We start from the raw sequence: 20,176 nt of genomic DNA, 5'->3' as shown, positions 1-20,176 counted from the left end.
AGATTAGTGTGCTAGCCAAGAACCTGCATGCACTTGAGGTACAAGATGCATGCAAAGCCTTGAGGAGCAAGGCAAAGGTTAGATACTTGGTGGTTGAGAGGGAGAGTAAATTACCTCTCAACATGCAGCGCCAGAAGAAGTCTCAGACGATTGTGGAGGATCCACAATTGGTGCAGTAGCTTCAGGAGGTTGTGGAGTAGCCACAATAGGGGAAGCTGAGTGGAGATCAAATAGAGACATCTACTCATGCAGAGACCTCCCGTATGGGGAAACTTTGAGCCAGGTGGGTAGAGGGATCACATGCAGCCATACCTCTAGGTAGGAGGTGGGGCGATGTGGACTGATCGTCCCAAGGAGGAGGGGCAAGATCCTTGAGGTACCCAACCTCTTTGATGAGACCTTGCTATGGGAGCCCCGATTTGGAGTAGCAAGAACTAACTGATTGGGTAGAGACAGATGCAGATGGAGCGGCAAAGAGAGCTACAATGCACGACATCCCAAGACAGTGCAGAGCATGCAGACTGCAACAATGTGAGAGGCACAAGTGTGTTACATAGTGTAGGGTAGCATAGAGAAGGGTGTAACAATGCGAGATGCATCGAGATGTTGCAGTAGTGCAGAGATTAGAGAGGGAGCACTTGTCAGCAGCAGGTAGAGCTTCAACATCAGAGTATTTTTCTAGCCCAATAGAGAGGTCAACTGGGAGTTTTTTTGTTCCGAGTGTTGCTGGAGCAACCGCACTTGGTAGATGTGTTGCATGCAGAACATTCCAGAGTTATAGGATCGGGTTCAAAGGAAGCCTTTCTTGTTCAGAGGGAGTGTTAAAAAGTGTGCAACAAGAAATGCTAAATTTAGGAAATGCTAAAAATAAAACTGCTAAAAATAGCACTTCTAAAAATAGCAGTTTGTCCAATGAGCATTTTGGCCACCTTGGGTGAGAGGTGAAATTGCTAAAAATAACATCTTCTAAAAATAGCATTTTTGGGTCCCTTCCTATTTATAGTAGTCCCTGGTCTATATATAGGAAGTAAATTCGAATTTGGTCTTACCAGCAGTTTGGAATATTAATTAATTAATTCAGTTTGAGTTAATTAGTTAAGGAAAAACAAACTTGAAGTCTTTGTGAGAACATGCAATTATTTCTCCACTAATTGGGGAATGTGTCCTTGATTTGCTCCACTAACTGAGGAATTAAGGATGAGTTCTATATTGAGAGGATCAGTTGACTTAGTTTAACTTAGTCAAGTTCAGTTAGATTAATTTAACAAGTTGTTAAATTAATGAGATATAGTTTCTTGATGCTTGCATGCATGTGAAAACTATTATTTTTAGATAATTGAGTATTCTCTCATGAATAATTGATGCATGGCAGTTCATACAAAGACCCAGTTGAGATCAGATGAGGGACAGTGTACTATCAGATGCTAGGATATTTATAGTAAGTATTCCTTACATGAGGAAGGAATCTATTTTCTTGTATGACTACGTAGTTGGACCTGAGGTGACAACAGGTGTGATTAGGCCAATTTACAGCCTATATATTGAGGCCTAGGTAGTCCATGATTTTCATCTTCTGATTACAGAGAGAACAGGATAGCTATTGAGCTTATTCTTTTTGTATGTTGTTGAGGATCTCCACTTGATTGATAATACAGTGTTGGGGTTTTATGCTGGTGCTTTCCCTAGTGATATATTCTATGTTATGTGTGTTTGATTCCTTCTTATCAGTTATATGTGTTCATGCTTGTTGTTGCTCATGGTTGATTAACTTCTGCAAAGTTTATGGTAGATATAGATCTAGTATTATGTTTTAGTACATTGCATATATCAGTTTGATCTGCAGGTGAAATTTCTACATGATATCAGTGAGCTAGCTGATTTGTAGAGAAAATTCTACTTATCATGTTGCATTTCTTCCTCTTCTTCATGAGTCATGCTAGAGCTTTCATGTTTCTTACGAGGTGTTTCCATTTTCTTTCTTCGGGGCATCAATTAATGATAATAATTCTTCACTATGCCCTTTGAATTTCTTCAAACTAATTTTTCAAACCAAACTTATGCACAAATTCAAAAAAACTACTCACCTTTTTTCACTTTGTAGGAGCTCGATATTGAATCTGTTGTATCTCTGTAATTGTGGATCTCCAATGCCTGAAATTGCTTCCTACAGTATCCCTCTGAATCCTCTTTCTAACCCCACAAGTTTGATCAAGATTTCATTCTCCAAGGAAGAGTTATGCCAAATCTCCCACGATGACCTGATTATAGACTGGTTCAGTAGAGCAAGCATGTATGAAGTGCCACGTGTCAATGTTTTGACCTTAAGACTTGAAACCGATACACAAAAAACTACTGGCTGTCATATTTCTGTCACTTCTTACAAACTTTCAATCTGATGCTCAGAAAAACATTTATGACGATTTTCGCCAGGTCCCGTGTTTGAGATATAATTCGGGATCCTACAGAAACCCTAACTTCCCTCGATAATATCTCCGAAAATATCATGAGACAATATCTGAAATTTGGACCCAAGGTTTAGAGAAATTCGGTTCAACTGGGTTTTGTTTTTAGCTTCTTAAACGTTTCATAAACAAATTTATAGTGAAAATTCCACGATGACCTGTTTGGAGTAGCGAAACCACAGAATCTAAAGTCTCTGATACCAAATGTTATGAAACCATCTCACAAAAAGATAGAAAAGATAGATCAACGACTTAGAAATCAACCTCTTTAAGGGGGAAACCTCATTTACATTACACAAATGAACAATTCTTGGATGATACAAATAAGAAAACCTCCTTTCTATATATAAGAGTCTAAGGGGTCACAATATAACCAAAGTCGGCCTAACAATAATAATATAAGGGCACAAAAATAACAATAGTGGGCTTCTATGGAGAACAATAACAACAATATGGGGACAATAGGGGCACAAAAATAACAATAAAGTCTACAATGACAATATTAATGGGGGAATCACTAGTATTATAGGGACCTAACATAGAGGAAGTAGAAGAAGCCCCAGCCTCCATCCTTGCGACGGTCTCGTAGAAAGATACCTACGGAGCAAAGGAAAAAGGAGAAGATGGAAAAAACAAGAAGCCTATGGAACCTAAGAATTTGGAGGAAGAATAATTAGCTGAGGGGTTGGAGGATATCCTTACAGAAGAATTTGAGCCTATCTCTAGACTGCCTCCTTACATGCCACCAAGGAAGCCAACATCCAAGGTCTCTAAGGACCCAGATGCATTAAAATATCAGGTAGTCACTCCGCTATTACCAGAGCATGTACCCATAGAGGGTGATTTGTTGGCCTGGGTACCATATTTGAAGATGGAGGATTGGGATCTGAATGATTTCACGAAGTACCCTCATCCATGTATTATGAAGAAGTAGGGGTCCCAAGGGTAGAGCCAATAAAGTGGGTGGCTGGAGTCTAGCACTCGGGTCTTTTAAACATGTTGTATGTGCCTCACTTTGGGTGAAGTAATATCAACACAATTTGTGTGCGCTAATTTTTGGCATTGGTGCATGATGGGTATCTATGGCTGGGGACACCCATCCCCATTAATGAGATGTTGATAAAGAGGGTCACCACGCTACCCTATCAAGGCACGAACCCAGATGATGCCTTTGTGGGCAAGTCGCAAGAAAATAAGTTGGCAGACTAAATCAAGAGCGACTTTGGGTTTGTGAAGAAGTCTCAGGACTATGCTGTTAGCTCCATATCCGACGAAGCCATGAGGTTCACTGCTTCCATTTTGGCCAAAAAAAAAATGAAAAACCGTCGTGCAGATGAAGTGTCGACCTTGGTTGTTTCCTTGGTTGCACAGTTCAGCAAGGGCATCCAGTACAACTGGGCGGTCTATTTGTGTAAAGAATTCTTGGAGGAGTGTCGCAAAGCCCAGGAAGAGGGCAAGGCATTCCACTATGCCTGGTTGTTATTGTTGACTGCATTGGTTGCATGGCAGGCACTGGACAACTCGCAGTTTCTCGCAGTAGATATTGATGTCTATGAAGTTGCATAGTATGCTTCACTATGGGCCTCTAAGGAGCCCACAAGGGTGATGGAGAATAAAATGTTTTGGATCTTGGTCAAGATGGACCTACACATGGTGATCAACCAATGGCCATGGTTATCACCCATTCTACATGCGTAGTATAAATATGTAGTAGACTTCAAAGAAAATTTTCACAATCTGTTCATGCGCATGAAGAAGGATGCCACAGGAACATGGCACAAGTTGCCTTATTTAGTCATGGAGGATGATATTATGGGGGCCATCATCCAAGGGTCGAGCAATTGGCTCACCCCATCTAGCGAAGCTACAGGAACAAGTAAGGCCGTAGAAGTAGAAACGGGGAAAGTAGTAGTTGAAAAAGAGGCCAAGAAAGACAAAAATAACGAAGCACAGAAGGATTCTAAGAAAGAGAAGGAAGTGTAGAAGAAAAAATATGCGCAGGCAGAAACAATACAGGTCACCATTGACCTCAAAGAGCCTAACACAAAGCGTACATATTTTGAAGTAGAAACCGCATATGAAGAGGAAGGGGGCACAGACCCCTATGTCGAATTAGAGGACTTAGAGTCCCCCTTCATGATTAGGAAGAGATAGAAGCATATTTTTACGGGACCACACAAGAAGTAGAAGTTTGATAAGTCTGCGAGTACTGGGCCATTGGTCCTCACGAAGGGGGACCTTGATGAGATAAGCGATGTTGTCCGTTCCACAACTGAAAACATATGGGGGCACATCGAGGACTAGTACAAGCAAGTATTGGACAAAGTGTAACAGGAACTGAAGGAATCGTAGGTCCAGAAAGGAGTGATCCAGGTGAGTGTGGTTCAAGCAAGCATAGGTCAAGCGAGAATGAGCTAGGTGAGTGGGTGTTGTTGGGAAAAGTATCTATTCAGAACGCCCCTATCCCACTCTAAGGTGTGACAGTGCCTTAGCAACAAACAAGGAAAACTATTTTCGTATTCTTCTTTATGAAATGTAAACGAAGAGGAAGGATGAACTAACCTGTGTCTTGCGCTAGTTTGTTGATCCAATCACTCTCCTCTTTGTTTGTTTCCCACTACCTGCTCCCTTACTCGCCCAGCTTCACCAAGTTCATGCGAGATCACAGAAGAAAAAAACTACACAAAGACATAGATTTACATTCATAAATAGCTTAGGATCAGATTTAAGCTAAACATGCAAATATAACAAAACATCATTGATACACAAGCATGTAGGAGAAACTCAAATAGTTTTATTGATATAATAAGAAAGTCCAAGAGGAGATACAACCAAGTGAGTCCCAATCCAGCATCTACCTCCCAGCAATGGAATCCCTTCCTCACCTCCAACAAAGCATAAATCACCCAATGCACTAATCTCAATCTCAAAACCAACAGCAATTCTCTACAAAGTACAAAATTCCAGCCTCTGGATCTCTGGGATGAGGGATCCATATATAGATGTAAGCAGAGAAGATGAGTCAGCTTATGTTTTGACTTGTGGCTTCTCTCTGTCAATTCTTGCTTCCACTTGGAGACTGAGAGCCTCTTACTCATCACTGGTCGAATTCAGTGAGGCAAATGTCATTAGAGAAGATTCTGGAAGCTTCCATTGCCTTTCCACCTCGTTGAATGACTTTGCCATTTGTCATTTCCTGCTCAACGCACCCTGGTAGTGCATTCACCTGCGTTGCAACGCACCTAGCCAGTGTATTTGGGTGCTTTGCAACGCAGGCAGCTAGTGGAGCATCTGAATTGATCCTGATTTGCCTAGTTTTGAGCAGTTTCTGGTAGAGAACTTCTGGGAGAAGCTGTAATTTGTTGACCTTGTTTCTTTAGGAGCTGGAACAACATCTTTAGGGACTTAGGATCCCTTGGTTTATGGACATTTCATGCTTATAGCTGTAAGGCACAAAAATGTCTATAACAGTTGCCCCCTAAAGTATGAGGCCGTTTATCGGGTGAAATGCTTTATTAGGAGGATCCGAAGTTCTTTCAATGCTGGGAGGAGACCTATAATAAGATACAATACAATACATCATCTTCATACTATTTTCATGATCTAGCTGAGGCGGGCATTCCCATGCTCAGCTTTATAAATTCATTTTCATGTACATAGGACAGACAATCGTCTGATGGTAGACTGATGATTCTGGTGAAGTCATCATCCCTTTTGGTAGGATGACTAACTGTGCTGCAATGCTGTACATTTCAATGTCTTTATTTTTCCTGAATATATATCGCAGCCCGGATGGATGAAACTAGATCCGGGGTCCTCAATCTCGTCCGATCTTCACTCGAAGTACAAGTTGATCCATGTGAGAATTGTTTTGAAGTCGAACATGGAAAGACATCGCTTGATTACCAGTCGATGATGTAAACTGTTAACAAGCGCGAGAGGAATCACCGATAATGATGATGACCCTCAAGGTACTGCAGTACAATTCATGTGGTGTGAATAAAGGACTTGGCGTCGAACACCACGCAAAAGCTTTCGGTCGAAGGTCATTGATGTATACCTATCACCGAAAGTGAGAAACTTGCCATTGAGGCATGCAAGCTTCAAAGTACTGAAGGGGTGTTCCTAGATCAACTTCTTGGATAATGAGCTGATGTCGACAAGAAGTGATCCGTCAAAGGAGGGCCTTAATGAATCCCACATCAATGACACGGAACAGAGCAAATGATTTTGATGGAGGTGAAAACGATCTAATGATATATGGTTCAGGGTGGCGGTCATGAAAGAATGAAGTATAATGTATGGTAGTGGATGGGACACGGGTGACTTCTCTGGATGACTTCTCTTGAACATGTCGGCGACACTTATGTGATGGATTGGTAGCATTTACCCCAAATGTGGATGGTATGGCGTGACCATGGTGATGTGACTGGTGAATGACACAACCCAACCTGACTTAGGCACGGAGCGGAAGTGTCATGTTCAAGAGCGACTTGCTACCAATAAAGATTCTTTGAGTTTTTCCCAATTTTTCCCCAGTCATTTCTGACCAGTACCTCTTTATTTTTGTCAAGCTTGAGGAGGATAACATATGCTTGTTCTATAATTTTCCCTTCAGGCAAACCCATCGCTATGTTTTAACGAGCCTAGCGATAGTGAAACTCGTTCTCGTCTAAAGACAAGTTTGTCGCTATTAATGTTTTTAACGAGTCTAATGACAAAGATAACTCGGTCCTTTTCATTTTTAGAGAGTCTGAAAAGGTACATAAAGTTAACTCTGGAGTTCCTTTTTCGTCATCTAATCCCTTAAGTCCGAAAAAGTATAAAATAATACAGAAGGGATGAATTTTCGATAGTTTTAACGAGCCGAACAAAACAAGCGCTCGATCTTTTTGTGCAATAATCCCTCAGGTCCAAAAAGATTAAAATCTAGAGGAGGGATAGCACTTCCGGTCGCTTTAACGAGCTGGAAGGCCAAAACTCGGCAATCTTTTCATATTTTATGAGTCAGATGAAAAGAGCTTAAAGAAGACTCGTCTTTTGAGGAACGAGTGATAAAATGGGTAGCAGCTAATTCCAGGTAAGGGTTGGAATTTTCCAATCACGGCAGTGTCACAAGGATGGCTAGTGAAATCACTTTTCGCAGCTGTTCCTCAAAATGGGTAAACAATCAAATGGAGGTGAATGATCGGCCAATGGAAAAGTGGAGGTGACGGTGCAAACACGACCAAGGCTTTAATGGCTGAAGTACTACATTCACGACGGTTATTTACCGGAGGATAGTTCATTTTTTAACGAGCTTAAACGCGGATTGAAACACTTGCTCGGTCTTGCGTTTATTTTTTAACGAGCATCAACTATGTGCTAAAACTGCTCGATAACATGGTCTAGTTCTGATTTTTTACCATAAATAGCTTCGCCCTTTCAAAGATAGTACTGTGCTTTCAATTGCTTCATCAAACTAGTTAGAAATGAACAACATTTGCTTGAGAATGAGATTAAAACGCTAATATTTTACTTTGAACTACGTAAAAAGCAATTAAAAAGTGTTTTTACCTCTCATTTTACCATTTCATTTGAACTTGGTTTGTTGGAGCTTTGGAGGTGCCTCTTCCCCCTTGATTTCCATCAGCTGATTTCGGGAGATTCTGTGGACCATTCTCGGCGCCGTCTGGACCAGGTAGGAGCTAAACCTGAGCTCTTTCATTTCATGGTTTCCTTTCTGCATTCTGTGCTTCATTTTCTGCTTTTCTGAGCCCCTGGGGTTTGATGGGTTCGTTCTGCCATCAACGCACCCTGTTCATATCGAAACCTGCGCTGAATGTTAACCAGTATGAAGGAAGTTTGACATTCAACGCAGGTGGAACACTGTGCAGGTGCGTTGGGCGCAGAAAAGGGATTTGTTGCACAGTTTTTGATGAAAATTTTTGCCTGTTTCTCATCAAAATCAGGATCTAACTCCTCTCATGTTTGTTTTTCAGAGATCTCGGAGCAAAATGACCCTTACATGGTGAGAACGAGAACATGAAGAAGAGGACATGATTGCCCTACATGATCCGGTTACAGTGAACGCGCTGCGGAACTGTGGCTTACTGAAGTTCTTCCGCATCTCTAGCATGAGACAGCAGATCAACTTACTGCAGTATTTGCTCGATGCTTGGGATCCTATCAATCAAGTTTTCCAGATTAGGGGCAAATCTATTCCCTTGACTGCAGTAGACACTTACTTCTTGACTGGCTTGTCGAGGCGGGGTGCCCCCATCTCTTTGTCAGGTTCGGCCCGAGGGAGTGACTCTGTGAGAGATTATGTCCGCCAGTATTGCAGGGAAGGATCTCAGCCGAGTAAAGACGGCAAGATCATCATCCGTGATGTCACTGACAGGTCCCTTAGGTCTATCCTGTTTACTTTTGGTAGGATGGCCGGTAGTGCGTCTCTTCATGTAGCCAACAGATCCTATATGCAGCATGCCTTGGAATGCCTCCAACCGAAAATATTCAACTGGTGTGATGCAGTACTTCTTGTGATGAAAAATCAGTTGACCAAGATAAAGGACGGGAGGTTGAAGAACTTTGGGTTCGGTTCTATTTTGACCGCCTTTGCCTTGGAGAAGATACCACTGATGCAGCCGCAGTACATTGCTCTCGACTTACCTTCTCCTATTGAACCACGCATGCAGAGATGGGTTGACCATATGTCTAGGCATGCAGAGATGGGTTGACCATATGTCTAGGCATGCTGATACCTTCTTCAGGTGGTTTGATCATCAGGAGATGGTCTATTCCGAGTATCCATATGCCGGCATGGATTTCCGGGGTGATCCGGATTTAGCACTGCCGGATGGCGAGCAGTGGGGCGCTATTGGTAAAATCTTTGACCATATCACTGTTTACTGTTTTTATTTATAATGTCCTTGTGCTTTATCCTATCAAGACTTTAATCAAACTCATGTGTGCATGCAGATGTTGGTCCTATTCGTCCAGTAGTTCGCCTGAGAGTGCCAGCCGCTGCCCCAGCAGGAGAGGCCGCCGGGAGGGTTATCCTTCGTGACCTTGATGTGGCCGAGACTCTCACAGCTGTGCAGGAGCAGGTTGAGAGCCTTACTCTCAGTATTCCAGATTTGAGGATCGACGAGCTACCTTTGTAGTTACAGCGGCATACTACTGGTGTGCCTAGACGATGGACTCGTCTCTTACACATGATCGCACAGGCTGTGACTTGCTATCACGAGCATAATTAGACTAGGGTGCCCCCTAGCATTTTGAGTTTTTGGGTCATGTGACCGATTTTGTCTTGGTTACAGAACATTATATGTATTTTTGATTTTCGGAGTTTTATTCTGATTGAGTTATGTGATCCGCATTTAGAACATTGATGATGTGTCTCTTTTTTATAAATGTTGCAAATGTCTATCTAACACATAGTTCGCTAATGATTCGGTTAATGTGTTTAAGTTTCTGGAAATATGCTGATATTGAATAAGATCAAATTGTCTTTCCAAAATCTTAACCCTTAGGAACATGTGATAAATAGCTGGGTTTCAGACGGAATATATACCATTGAGTTGTAGTATTACGAGCTGTGAGTCTAGCCTGACGATTAGCCGGCGTATATCATGAGTGACGGAATCAGAGAGAAGTTCTATCAACGCACTATATTCGGCGATATTGTTTGTTGATTGGCCGATACATACACCCCTGAAACTTACTAACTTGCCGCTTGGATCAAAAATGGCCCAGGCTGCGGAGGACAGGTTCCGCGAACTACGACTCGCTCCGTCGGCATATCCAACACACGGTTCCAATGGGTTTGACATCTGCAATAAATGTAAAAAGGTGGATTACTCGACCAAAACAAACACTCTTAGCGAAAACAAAAATATAACAAAAGCATATTGGTCACTACTAGGCATAGTAACGCTTGAGGTACAACCCATTACGAGGTTGCACCAGTGGAATTCCGTCATAATCCATCAACTCGTAGGCTCCTTTTGCTAACACCCGTTTAACAATGTAGGGGCCCATCCATAAAGAGTTAAATTTACCCGCTCCCAATTTGTCGGATTCTTGGTCGTAGAGCAAGACCAAGTCACCTTCCGAGAAGACACGGGGTTTGACATTTTTGTCGAACTGCGCCTTGACTCGTTTCTTATGGGCTTCGTTAGCCAAAGCGGCATCACGACGGGTTTCATCCAATTGGATTAATTCCAAGAAACGGGCCTCTTCTTCCGAAGTTCCGGGGAGGAGATCGATTGCGAGTTTAAGAGACGAGATTTTGCACTGGACTGGTAAGACTGCCTCCAGGCCATATACCAGTTGGAAGGGTGTGAACCCGGTTGATGAGCCCCAAAAATGTACAATTATTTGGGCTCATTCAACCTCCTAATTTGACTTAATCCACCATTCTCATTAGTTTATTGCATGTTTTTTATTATATTTATGTTAATAGAGTGAATTTGGTTAGTCATTATGCCAACAAGTCTAATGGGTGCTTTGTGTAGCCTTTTTGGTCAATTTGGAGACAGAATTGAAGGTCTTAATGAGCACTTGGTAGCCAAATTCGTGGGAAGACAAGGGAGAATATTTGTAGGAAGGTGTCCCCTTCATTTATGGGCCCTTACCTCGAATTCTCCACCATCAGCTCGGAGTTCAAAGGCCACCAAATCAATCAACACAAGGGCAGCCAAGCAAGTCAAGTAGGACTGCTGTTAACTACAAGTCTTGGGCAGCCGAGTCCCTAAAGTTTAGGAGGACTGTTGGGTCCTCAATTTGTATAAATAAGAAGGCTTAGGGCCTCATTTTGGTTAGCCAGTGGATGTTAGCTAGTTAGCCAGTAGATAGTAGCTAGTAGTTAGTCATTTCATAGCCTTGTTGTAGTCATTTTGTAATTCGATTTGTAGGCAATAGATTAGCTTTGCTTTCAGCTCATTCTCAAGCTCTCCTTGTGGACATTTTTGATGTAACTCTTCATTCTTGATTAATAAAGATGAATCCAGCTTTGCACCAGCTCTAAATCTCTCTTGGGAGGCTGTAGCTCTTGGGGTTGGGCCCATATCAAGCGCCCAGTACCTCCCTTGTTTATCTTTATGTGTGTTCGCTGCATTCTTAAAATAAAGTCTGCTCTTTAGATTTAATTTGTGCTTTGTTACTTAGGTTGCTTTTGATGGTTGAAGTAGCTTTTTATGTTTAGGATGGATTGGTAGGAGTTAGTCATGCATTTATATCTCTTTGATAATGTTTTGTTCACATGCTATACGTGATTCTTGTCATGAATAAGGTTGATGTTCACTGATATCATTAAACTGTTAGATAGATCATCTAATATTTTGATTGTATGCAAGACGTAGTTGGTTTGATCAAGTAAACACTATGCAGGGCACCTTCATCACCTCCTCGTTCATCTGAGCCTCATCCAGATCAGCTCCTCCATCACCAAGTCTGTTTCCTCATCTCCCATCTGCTCCTTTGCCACGTAACCCTACCTTCTTGCCTTTCCATTGCCTAAACCTTCTTTGATGCAAGCTAGACTTCCACACCCTCTCATCACCTCATCCCTCAGTCATTGGGTCATTCCAGACCCCTACGCTACCTCCCTACCCATTCATGCATTCTCTCCCACTCAACTATCAGTCAAAAACCCAATCACGAAACATCCTGTAGAAGAATTACAGAACTTCCTGTAGAACCCCTGCAGACTTCCTGTAGAAGTTCATAAACACGGTTGCATGGCATCCAGACTTTGTGAAACTCTCAGAAAGAATGTTAGGGATCCCTTAGACCCTCTCTGTACCATCCCAACCTTTCCCAAAGCATCTCATCCCTTGATCCATCCCTGCACAGTGGAAAACTAGTTAGAAGCTCATGCATGATAATTTCAACAACTTAAGCAAAAATACAAAAAGATGTTTTCTTCAGATAGTGATAAATTAGACACATGCATTTTACCTTCCTAGAAGTAATGGCATCTCTTTTCGTAGTTTGCATTCTTTCCTTTGCATCAGTAGGACTAGTTGGTAGAATTAGGGTTTGTATTTCTTTTTGGCTTTCAGTTTCTTTCCGCAAGTAGATTAGCTTCCTTTGAGTTAGCTTTCGTCCATCAGTTAAAAAGCTTCTTCTAAGAGCTCATAGAAGTTGGCTTGAGCCCCTAGCGGACTTGTGCCAGCTGACCAAGTGACAGTTGCGGCAAGAGCTAGTACTTGTGCATACAGCACCGTCGCTTCCAAGTTTGTTACGAACTACCGGGTTGATAAAATTAAAGAAGGGAGTTCCAGGAGTTGTAGCATTATTGCTACAATACTGGGGCCCACCATCTTTTTGGCGCCGTTGCCGGGGAAGCGTCAGAGTATTGGTGATTGCTGCTTTTCTTCTATTTTCTACCACAACCTTCTGCTAAGTAGTTTATTTCATTTCCATTATGCAATTTCGTTTATGCAAAAGTAGATTAGCATTTCCCGCTTTCATAGATTAGCATTTCAATTCCGCAATTTCAATTCTGCAAGCATAGATTAGCATTTCAATTCTGCAAGCGTAGACTAGCATTTCATTCCTGCAATTTCATTTGAGCAAAATAGATTAGTCCTTTCCTGCTTTCATTTCCATTCCGCATTTTCGTTTCAGCAAGATAGTTAGTTGCAGTTCAACCTATTTTAGTTTTGCAGGTACAAGAAGAAAAATGCAAAAATCAACCAAAAAGATTTCATTTCATGCCTTGTAGGAGTAGAGATAAGTTAGAAAAATGATTGCACAACACCCCCACTGCTTCACACAGCCAACCTTCTCTCTCTTCTTCGATGGCTGTGATTAAAGAACCCTTAGGTGGACATCAAGGCATATTTAAAGAACCTCTAGGGGAGAAGAAGAAGAAAACATTCCTCTGAGCAGATGGCTACAAGCAGAAATGTTGGGAGTAGTCCCTTGTCCAAAGACGAATTTGAAGATCAGATAGAAGATTTCAAGAGTGATATGAGGCAGTTTCTTGCCATGCAATTGGATACCCTGTGGATCCAAAAGAAGCAAGAGGAAGCCAAGAGGGCTTTGGTCATCTTTTGTCCCAGGTGCACTAGAAAGCATCCTAGGAACGAATGTCCAATGCACTCCCTAGAAGTGTGTTTCATCTGTGAAGAATACCATCCTACGGATCAGTGCCCTTCCTTGCCTGGAATTAAAGTTGCATATCAAAGAACCAAAAAAGCCACTGAATCACTCCGTTATATGAACCAAAGGAGGCCATATGGACCTAGATCTTACCAGCAGGAACTGCAAGGGACACCCGAGACCTATTATGACCCCTATCAAGCCACTTTCATGCCCTCTTGGGGTCCCCCTTCTCATCCTTCATGGTTCACACCTCCTCCTTGTTCCTTCACTGATCCATATTATGCCCAACCAGCTGCTCATTCATTTCACTCTTACGCTCAGCCACAACCTCAGTGGAATGCACCTTATCAGGAGTGGAGGCCCCAGTACAACTCTCATCCCGCTCATTTTCCTCCACCACCTGCTCATCCACAACCCTCGCCTCCTCCTCCACCAAGGCAACCCCAAATGCCTACCCAACCACAATGCCATCCATCTCCATCTCAATTTCACACCTCCACTCAACTACCCGTACCATTTCCAAAGCCATACAATGGAGCAGCTCAACCCAATTGCAAAGCTGAGGCACAACATGTGCAAATGACTCTTCTTGAGCTCAATGATCTTCACCAAAGCTCAGGAAGAGTGTTGGAAAATAGAGACTATATTGACAACATTGAAGGACCAAAGGAAAAAGAAGATTCCAAAGAGGAGATCAAAGAACCATGGCTGCACTTGATGAAGAGAAGAGATCAGAATCAGAGATCGAGAGAGTTCCTTCATGGTTACCATCAAATCCTCCATGTACTCAAGAGAAAGATCAGCAAAAAGAGGAAGATGAGAAGGTCATGATAGAAGGTGACATGAAGAATGACCCAGATCAGCAAAAGGACCAAGGATATCAGAGCTATATTGAGATATGGTTTCAGAAGGTCACTAAGTTGCAGCAGTACTCTCTTCCTCAGCTATGTTTGATCCCTTCAAAGTCAGATCATTTGGTCTCTAAAGTCCGGATAGTTGTCCAAGCATGTATTTCGAGCCCTCACATCATCTTGTCTCTAATCTCGATGTGCACATGGCTCCATTGGAAGTATTCTTATACTTGAAAATGATTTTGTTTTTCAAGTAGGGTAGGGTAGAAAAAAAAAAAAAGAGAGAAAAAATGAAAATAAAAAGAAAATAAAAATCTAAGGTGAAAACCTCCTCGGAGGTGCCTTAGATTGGCTCATTGATTGAAAACCTCCATGAGGCGGTCAATGGGTTGGAAAGAAAAGAAAATAAAAAGGCAATAAGATCTTTGGGTGAAAGCCTCCCTTGGAGGCGCCCAAGGCAGGCAATTAGGGTGAAAACCTCCATGAGGCGCCCTAGTTGTTTTTCAAAAAAAAGAAGAGAAAAATAAAAAGAAAAATAAAACTAATTCCATTGGCTAATTGCAGGTTGCAAGAAGGACGTTTCATGACAGGAGGAGCACTCAAATCAAGGTTAAAGGAATTTTTCTTGTGCCTTCTACAGGAAGCTCTGTATTTCTACAGGAAACATCCTGTAGAACCTTTGGACGAGCCAAATTCAATTTCAAAAGTGAATCTAATGGTGGGAGCCTATTGGTTAGGCCTGCAAGCACTTGTGTGTCCATCCCTTGCCTTTCTCCATCATTGTTTCCACCTCATTATGCTTCTCATTGTGCTTCTACAGGAACATCCTGTAGAAATTGTGGGAAACTAGTCATGGATTTCAAAAAGTGGTTTGGCGAGCGTGGTAGCTTCCTCAAGGGTTCAGAAGCATCCTGCACTTTTCAAACTCCTCCTCCATCATCTCCATACCTACATCACAACCCAAGTTCATTTTTCATTCCATGCAAAACTTGCAAAATGCCTTAAAGAAAAAAATACATAGAACAAAATTTTTTTTTGCCATAACATGAAAACCATGCATCCATTTGAAAAACCAGTTTAAGGGAAATTGTACAAGGGTGATGGCAACATGCTTGAGCAGTTTTAGCCAATTCCGGTGCACGGTTTCCAAGAAATCAACCTCCATCACCATCAGCCATTTTTGCATTTTCTCCATATCCGTGGATCCGTTTCAAAACCTGTTTCATGGGGATATGCATATGAGTGATGGTAACCTACCCAAGCAGTTTCAGCCGATTCCAATGCACGGTTTCCGAGAAATCGATCTCTGAAATCTGCAGCCATTTTCCACTTTTCTCGAAATCCGTGCATCCATTGATCACGATTTTGCTATGGGAGATGCATAATGATGATAGGAACATGCTCACCAAGTTTCAGATCAATCCGGTTTACTGTTTGGGAGAAATGGCGAAAACAAGTTCTGGTTCTGTGACATTGCAGCAGCAGCAGCTTGAAGGTGCAGATCTGAACGTGGAAACAATTGCATGCAGCTCAGATCCGGCCAGAGGACACCTGCACAAGGAAAAGCAATCAAAAATCATCAGCCAAGCCCTCATGCAATCAAAGGATCCAAGCATGCAGCAGCAGAATCAGAGCATGCAGCAGCAAAAAGCTTCACAAGCAGCCGTTTGACTTCAGGTACGTGACTAAACCTTGTTCATCTATTACATGAATCTAGTCTAAGCATTGCATGAACGAATGGAATGGTGAAATTAAGCCATGAATGTAGCAAGACACCCAGTTCTCTAGCACTCATGAGAAAGTCATGCAGCATGCACGGGTCATTCATGCACGTGAAATTTAAAAAACACAGACAGTGTGGGCAGTCTAACTCTAGTGCAATTGATGGATGAGATTACAGGCAGAGCACACACAGTTAACCACTGCAGTTCATGATAGCACAACAGTTGCATGGGCCAGCACACGTCATTGCCACCTCACTCCACCAACAATCACGCAGACATCAATGAGCGCTCAGCTGTTAGTCAACTTGCACACAACTGGAAGTGTGGATTTTGGTGGTAATTTTTATTAGCACAAGAGCAGCCGCCATCAACATTGCTACAGAAAGCTCTGATGCCATTGCAGAACTACAGTTTGCAAAAACACACAAATGAGGGGGCTATGGAGCATATACAGCGGAAGATTGCCAGACCAGTAAATGCAGATCCATCTGCAAAGTTTTGTTCAATAGCAATGGAAAGTTCATCTGGAACAGAAGCAAGAGAAGCTAGAGCCGTTGATTTTGCAAACAAAAATGTGATGGCTATGACTGGTGCAAAGGTTGAGGAAGAACTTTCTGTGAAACAAGGGCCGGTACTTATTTGACTGTTGAAGAAAAGAAGAAATTGAGATCCGGTGTTAAAGTGAATTTTGACTTTCTTTCTAACCACAAAAAGATGCAGTTTACACTGACTTAGGCATTCAGCCTTCTTCCTCATCACTTGAAAGCAGTAAAAGTCAGATGGGTTTGATTAACGCAGAGAGCCTCCCTGATTTGAGTACTTTATCTATTATTTAGGCAGATTATAATGCAATATCAAGTATCTGGTGGTTCTATTCTTTCATTTCTTCATAAAAGTCTCTTTGAAGTATCAGCACAAAAGGATGAACCCGCTAGAAAAGACAGTACAAGCATAAAGAAGCATCCAAAGTAACTGTGAAGGATTTCCACAGAGATGGTGCAAAACATGCCATGAAAGATCAGGCTTATGACAGATGTTAAGAAAGAAGTCAACGTGGATGCTGCAAGGATACCTTGAAACAAGCCAAGTTCGAGCGCTTTGACAGAGAACGTTCAAAGGAAACGAAAGGGAAATGAACAGAAAGCTTGTCAAAATCTAATTTTAAGAAAAGAAAAAATGCCTCTGAGCAAAGACTGCGTTTCAAATATTGTTGATACACAACTTTTTCAAGACCAAACTGCAGGATTATTATGTCGGTTTATAGTATCCACAGACCCCGATTTACAACTCAAAGCTGCTGGAGCTGATGTTATATCAATTCTTGTAAGGGTTCTTCAATCTGATACTCCTTTAGCAAAGTGCAGGGCAGCCATTTCACTTGAGCAATTTTCACAGAATTCAGGAAATTTGAGCCCACCAGTCAAGAAAAAGCAAGGTCTTTTATGTTTCTCACCTTCTTCTGTTAGGCGGTGTAGAGTTCATAGAGGTGTCTGTTCAGATTAGAACTTCTTTCTGTCTTGTTGAGGCAGAGAAACCAGTTAAAGGCCTGGAAACACTTTTTCCCATCTAGCTTTGGCATGCAATATCTATTCTCAGGCAGTTCATTGTACTTGTGTGCTTTTATAATACATTAGACTTGCCATTTGTGTTGGATTCGTCAGCTTTCAGGCAGCACAGTTCAAGGAGAAAGCACCCTCAGCCAAGCAGGCTAAGACAGTGCCGACTGTTTCTACAGGAAGACAGAGAACTGTTAGCAGACTATTTCTACAGGAAGTTTGAAAAGAGGGAAGCCAAAGGAGAAATCGGCCGAGATGTTAGCCAAAGAAGCCACCATGGCCATCAAAGATGAGGAGAGAGATTGGTTGCTCAGAGGATGAGCAACACTTTCAGTAGGGGGGTGATGATGAGCCCCAAAATTGTACAATTATTTGGGCTCATTCAACCTCCTAATTTGACTTAATCCACCATTCTCATTAGTTTATTGCATGTTTTTTATTATATTTATGTTAATAGAGTGAATTTGGTTAGTCATTATGCCAACAAGTCTAATGGGTGCTTTGTGTAGCCTTTTTGGTCAATTTGGAGACAAAATTGAAGGTCTTAATGAGCACATGGCAGCCAAATTCGTGGGAAGACAAGGGAGAGGATTTGTAGGAAGGTGTCCCCTTCATTTATGGGCCCTTACCTCGAATTCTCCACCATCAGCTCGGAGTTCAAAGGCCACTAAATCAATCAACACAAGGGCAGCCAAGCAAGTCAAGTAGGACTGCTGTTAACTACAAGTCTTGGGCAGCCGAGTCCCTAAAGTTTAGGAGGACTGTTGGGTCCTCAATTTGTATAAATAAGAAGGCTTAGGGCCTCATTTTGGTTAGCCAGTGGATGTTAGCTAGTTAGCCAATAGATAGTAGCTAGTAGTTAGTCATTTCATAGCCTTGTTGTAGTCATTTTGTAATTCGATTTGTAGGCAATAGATTAGCTTTGCTTTCAGCTCATTCTCAAGCTTTCCTTGTGGACAGTTTTGATCTAACTCTTCATTCTTGATTAATAAAGATGGATCCAGCTTTGCACCAGCTCTAAATTTCTCTTGGGAGGCTGTAGCTCTTGGGGTTGGGCCCATCTCAAGCGCCCAGTACCTCCCTTGTTTATCTTTATGTGTGTTCGCTGCATTCTTAAAATAAAGTCTGCTCTTTAGATTTAATTTGTGCTTTGTTACTTAGGTTGCTTTTGATGGTTGAAGTAGCTTTTTATGTTTAGGATGGATTGGTAGGAGTTAGTCATGCGTTTATATCTCTTTGATAATGTTTTGTTCACATGCTGTACGTGATTCTTGTCATGAATAAGGTTGTTGTTCACTGATCTCATTAAACTGTTAGATAGATCATCTAATATTTTGATTGTATGCAAGACGTAGTTGGTTTGATCAGGTAAACACTATGCAGGGCACCTTCATCACCTCCTCGTTCATCTGAGCCTCGTCCAGATTAGCTCCTCCATCACCAAGTCTGTTTCCTCATCTCCCATCTGCTCCTTTGCCACGTAACCCTACCTTCTTGCCTTTCCATTGCCTAAACCTTCTTTGATGCAAGCTAGACTTCCACACCCTCTCATCACCTCATCCCTCAGTCATTGGGTCATTCCAGACCCCTACCCTACCTCCCTACCCATTCATGCAGTCTCTCCCACTCACCTATCAGTCAAAAACCCAATCACGAAACATCCTGTAGAAGAATTACAGAACTTCCTGTAGAACCCCTGCAGACTTCCTGTAGAAGTTCATAAACACGGTTGCATGGCATCCAGACTTTGTGAAACTCTCAGAAAGAATGTTAGGGATCCCTTAGACCCTCTCTGTACCATCCCAACCTTTCCCAAAGCATTTCATCCCTTGATCCATCCCTGCACAGTGGAAAACTAGTTAGAAGCTCATGCATGATAATTTCAACAACTTAAGCAAAAATACAAAAAGATGTTTTCTTCAGATAGTGATAACTTAGACACATGCATTTTACCTTCCTAGAAGTAATGGCATCTCTTTTCGTAGTTTGCATTCTTTCCTTTGCATCAGTAGGACTAGTTGGTAGAATTAGGGTTTGCTAGGGTTTGTATTTCTTTTTGGCTTTCAGTTTCTTTCCGCAAGTAGATTAGCTTCCTTTGAGTTAGCTTTCGTCCATCAGTTAAAAAGCTTCTTCTAAGAGCTCATAGAAGTTGGCTTGAGCCCCTAGTGGACTTGTGCCAGCTGACCAAGTGACAGCTGCGGCAAGAGCTAGTACTTGTGCATACAGCACCGTCGCTTCCAAGTTTGTTACGAACTACCGGGTTGATAAAATTAAAGAAGGGAGTTCCAGGAGTTGTAGCATTATTGCTACAATACTGGGGCCCACCATCTTTTTGGCGCCGTTGTCGGGGAAGCGTCAGAGTATTGGTGATTGCTGCTTTTCTTCTATTTTCTACCACAACCTTCTGCTAAGTAGTTTATTTCATTTCCATTATGCAATTTCGTTTATGCAAAAGTAGATTAGCATTTCCCGCTTTCATAGATTAGCAT

Source organism: Pinus tabuliformis, chromosome J, assembly GCF_031772625.1.
Source record: "Pinus tabuliformis cultivar Carrire ecotype Pingquan chromosome J, CPIR1, whole genome shotgun sequence".
Classification (NCBI taxonomy): domain Eukaryota; kingdom Viridiplantae; phylum Streptophyta; class Pinopsida; order Pinales; family Pinaceae; genus Pinus; species Pinus tabuliformis.
Note: the sequence above shows the minus strand (reverse complement) of the source record.